Source organism: Otolemur garnettii, unplaced genomic scaffold, assembly GCF_000181295.1.
Source record: "Otolemur garnettii isolate 467f Iridium unplaced genomic scaffold, OtoGar3 scaffold00033, whole genome shotgun sequence".
Classification (NCBI taxonomy): Eukaryota; Metazoa; Chordata; class Mammalia; order Primates; family Galagidae; genus Otolemur; species Otolemur garnettii.
Window position 1 is genome coordinate 10,962,700 of NW_003852428.1, and position 4,942 is coordinate 10,967,641.

Here is a 4,942-nt window from a genome sequence, read left to right on the forward strand (position 1 = left end):
TTTTTTATTGAATGGTAACTATGTACATTAATGCACTTCTGGGGTACAGTGTGGGGTTTTCACATGCAATCCGAAATACCTCCATCAACTGGTCAACACAGCCTTCATGTCTTTTTCTCAGTTATTGCTTTAAAACGTTCACATTCTACTCTTAGAAAGATTCACCTGTAAAAAGTACTTTTTCAGTGGCTTTTTCCCATGAGTAGTATATTCCCTTTTATCTCTTCTAAAATTTTCCCTACCCCCCACCGTGTTTTAGGTCATTTACTGCCTTCATATTGAATTGAGTACATTGGGCACCACTGGACGCAGGACGCAATTATCAGAGGGACTTTACCTAACAAATGTAATCAGTGTAAACCCAATTCTTTGTGCCCTCAATGAATCCCAAACAATAAAAAATTAAATCAAATTAAATTAAAAAATAAAATAAAATAATAACTTACCCTATGTAAAACCTCCAGGGATCGACACAGAGGCCCTGGGGTCTTCTGGGGGAAGTGTGGTGGGAGAGAACGGTCTGACTCATGATTGGCTGTTACCATCAGAGGTTCCACTTTCTTCTGACCCATGCAAGTAGAAATTAAAAGTTTACTTTCAAAAAAAATAAAATAAAAGTTTATTTTCCTATTTTCAGTCTCTTGTTCACAGTTTTGATCAAAACTTAATTTTAAGGAAAAGAATGCTAAAATGGTCAAAGAATGCTAAAACCCTCCGAAGTCTATCAAGCTTCAGAAATGCTTGTTTTATATCTTTTCCCACCTTCTCAAGCACGATCATTTGCATCTGAGAGGGAGAGCTCTTTCCTGCAAAGAAAGCATGGTCATATTTTCCATTACTGTGAAACTGTAGATCTTCCACAGTCAGGTATCCAAACATCCAGGCTCAGCTCTTTCAGACTTTCATCTGTACTCGCATGCATTGCAGTTTAAGGTTTTACATAAAATAAGAACCTGACAGGCATCTCCAGTTATTTTATTACTCTGGGATATAAAACTTACTAATGTAAAGAGACCCCGGATGCTGTTTCATTCCCAATACCCTGTCTGTCCAGGCCCCTTCAGACTGTCCAGCCAACATCTGATGCCCAAACATAAGAGAAAGACTGCGGTGGCCCCAGAGGCACCAAACCATTTTCCCACACCAAGAATAAGACAGCCTATAAACTCGTCAGAACACAAACAAAAAATCAAAAGTGATGAGCTATGAATTGGAGTTAAATATCTCTGAAATGCCAGTGCTACTAAGCTCTAGGTGAGCGATCTTAGGAAAGTTATTTACCTTTCTATGTCAGTTTTCTCATCTTTGAAATAGCAATAACAGGTACTTTGTATCGTAGGATGTTTATACAGCTCCGTGAGATAACGCATATAAAATGCTTCAGTGTTAAGACTCCTTCAAACATCCCAGCAGGCTCAATATGCTGATTTCAATGTGTATCAACCATTTAAAAGGTGCCTCATAAGACTCTGTAGATCTCATTGATTAGTGAGTTACCATTAGGAAAAATGAAGAGGAGGACTAGACAAGACCTTTTGGGAATTTGAAGACAGAGTGAAAAAATTCTCCATGAATGATAAAAATTGTTACTTCATGATGCAAAAATTAAAAGCCCATAGCAGAGGGCATTTTTCAGGAGCATTTAGCAGAGGTCATTGCCAAGGCAGGGGAAGTTTCAGCAAACTGGTTCTACCTCACAGGATAAAGAGCTATTTGGCTGGGAGCTGCAGGATTTCCTGACCATGCTGTGCTGAACATTTGGCCTCAGCCCACAGAAGGATGTAGCCCTACGTCCTGGCCAAAATGACAGAGGGAACCACCCACTCTCTCTCCTCTTTCAGAAGCTAATTTGGTTCAATCATCGGGACTGGGTGTGAGAATTTGCTATAGGCAAGCGGAAGGCAAATATGGGGTCAGCAGCGGCTCCCCCAGCTTCCGAGCACTTGACAAATGTCCCTCGACCCTGGCGCATCCTCTCCAAGGTCCACCCTCCTCCTCAGCTCTTCATTTCAAGCTGTGACTGTCAACGGCATTGGAGTGGACGCGGGAGTTGATGTCTAGTTTTCTCCTCTCAGGTCGCCTTCCTTCTGGGTGTTAACTCACGGGGATTGGCCCTTTCGGAAGTCAATCCCTGTGAAGTGTGGGTGTTTTCCATCATGGAAACAGGGGGGGCCCTGTTATTATTAACTTCACCTTTACTCCTTCGAGAAGAATGAGAATGAAAAACAACCACATAACAAGAGCTAATACACATGAGCCTACTATGTGCCAAGACTATCCACATGCCTTGTGTGTCAAATCATTTAATCCTCCTAGCAATGCTCCCAGGTAGATAGCATTATCGTCCACATTGCACACATAAGGAAAAGCGCAGGCACACTAAGCTGTTTGCTCAGCGTCGCATAGCTAAGAAATGGCAAAATTTGTGGTAGACTCTGGGCAGTGGGGTCTATATAATTAAACACCATCCTATCCTGTCTCTAAGACTCATTCATTTCCTCTGCAAGCCCATCATCTAAGACTGTACACACAGGGTCATGATAGGCACATAAATCCTATTCCTACAACTTTATGAGTTGGATTTATAATGCTTGTCACAGTGCTTTATTATTTCATAAGCATACTCCACATGGTCGTATCTTAATATTAGGAAAAATCCTGTACTGTCCATGGTCCCTTTGTGTTAATCACCTACACTGAGCAGCAGTGGGCAGCCCCACTGTTCATCTATTTCCAGAATTATTAGACTGATGCCATTTTTTACTTTTTTGCTGTGGGTTTACCTAAATGAATACATGCACAGATGGCTTTATTTTTTCAATGAAAACTGAGAAAGCTATTTTTCAAAACATAAAAATATTTCAAATATCCTCAAAAATACTCAAAGGTCACCACTTTGGACCTTCTTCCTGAAAAGAAGAGCCATTGACATGTTTGTCATTTGACTTAGAAATAATAAACATCAACACATTGGCAGTAGATAAAGAAAAGAAAGGCTTATTTGTCTTTAAAAAAAAAAAAAGGTGAGTCAAGATGTGAGGTTAATATAATTGCTCACATATGTCCTTTGAGCAGAAGCTCCAGAGATTGAAATAAACAAAGTGTGTTTATGCCACCGATGACAGAATCCAATAATGAAAATGGGATATTTATTTAAAACTACTCCACATTTAAGATCATTTACAAATGAGGTATAAAATGTGCTGTGCAATGGCTACCCATCACATTTTTTAAAAGAAAATACAGTGCATGCTAAAAATATAAATACACATTACACATTTTGTAAGAAAGGAAAACACTGTATTAAAATTATAATCAGACACACAAATAACAAAATATGCATACAAGTCACACTGGGCACCCCACGTAATTGTAGAGGGTAAATATGACTTGAGTATGACAAGTATTAGAAATTTAATACAGGTGTTTTCCTTTCTTAAAATGTGTATATATTTTTTGGCCACTTCTGTACATATAACCCTCTTCCATGTGCAGATATGAGATAGAAACCAGCAGTGAATTCAGAGCCGCAGCTTCTGTAACCACCATGGGAGAGCCACAGCTCCGGGATTTTATTTCTAACTGGTTTCTTAAAATACAACTTTATTAATCTATTTTATATAGAACTGTATGTACAAATCTATGCAGATATATATCCAAGAGCACACTTATCAAAAGCACTTTCATTTCAGCTAAATGTTGATTCATCGTATATTCCACACACTTAGACCTATTGGCCAGTATTTTTAAAAGTCAGTTTCATGTGTGCCCCTTACGTGCCTGCCACAGGGTGCCACCAGTGCCAGAGCCGGTTACTTCCCAGACAGATGTCCCATAGGTAGTGCCACCAGTGCCAGAGCCGGTTACTCCCCAGACAGATGTCCACATCCATCCTGCTGTCAGGGCAAGAGGCAATTCCTTGCCCAAAAGTGACTTTGTGCCGCATCACATGTCCCTGTCATTCTGTTCCCACTTAGATTAGACCATGGATATCATTCCCATTTAGATTAGACCATGGATAGAGGTCCCTTCCAATGGCAAATACTCTTACAAATCTGTCTAATAGCCACATGGGCAGTTACTACCTAAAGGGATCAGATCTTCTGTGGGAATTTGGCCTCAAGACACTCAGAGACAGTGGTGCACAGGTAACAGTAGAAGCAGAAGAAACCAAGGCATGGTGGCCATTACCAAGACAGTAGGGGTCTAGGACAATGACTAAATATCTCTGCTATTCTGGGGGAAAAAAAAAAAAAAAAACATAACCTGTGTTTTCCTAGAGGGCCTATGTCTTCAGTCCTCTGGTTCCCAAACTCACAATAATCTTTAAAGCCTGGCTGTGGTGCCATCCTCTCCTCTGGAGTACGTGGTCATCATGACCCCCATCTTCTCTATTTCCATGTAAGTGACCCTGACTGACACGGACCTGACAGCCACAAAGGGGTCTCCATTTTATAAATAAAGAACTTGCAGCTCAGAAAAGTTAAGTGACTTCTAAGGTAAAACAGCGAATTACCCAGGGCTGGGCCTTCACCTCTCTTGCTTTGGACAAGGAGTTTGGAAATGAAGCATTGTTCTAGTCCCTCTGAGGTCTTTAATGCTAAGACTTTCAATGTGCCAGCCATTACTGCCAGCAAACATACAGCTGATGATCTGAAGACTCAGGATTCAAATCCAGATTGGAAAGCATTTTGTGGGTGCCATAAAAAACCCAATGGTGCTACCCCAAAAGGAGGCTTCTCAGAGAAGGTGATATTGGGGAACGGTCTGAAACATGAGGAGAAGGCTCAGGGCTGAGAGGATGGGGAAGCAAGGCAGGTGCAGCCTTCACCAGAGTTTTCTGTAGCAATTCTAGTGGGTTTGCTGAAAGAGTAATGTTTATTTCACAAAATTTCTAGAAGGGCTTGAGAAACAACTTCAAGCTATGATGTGAGGGGGGGGG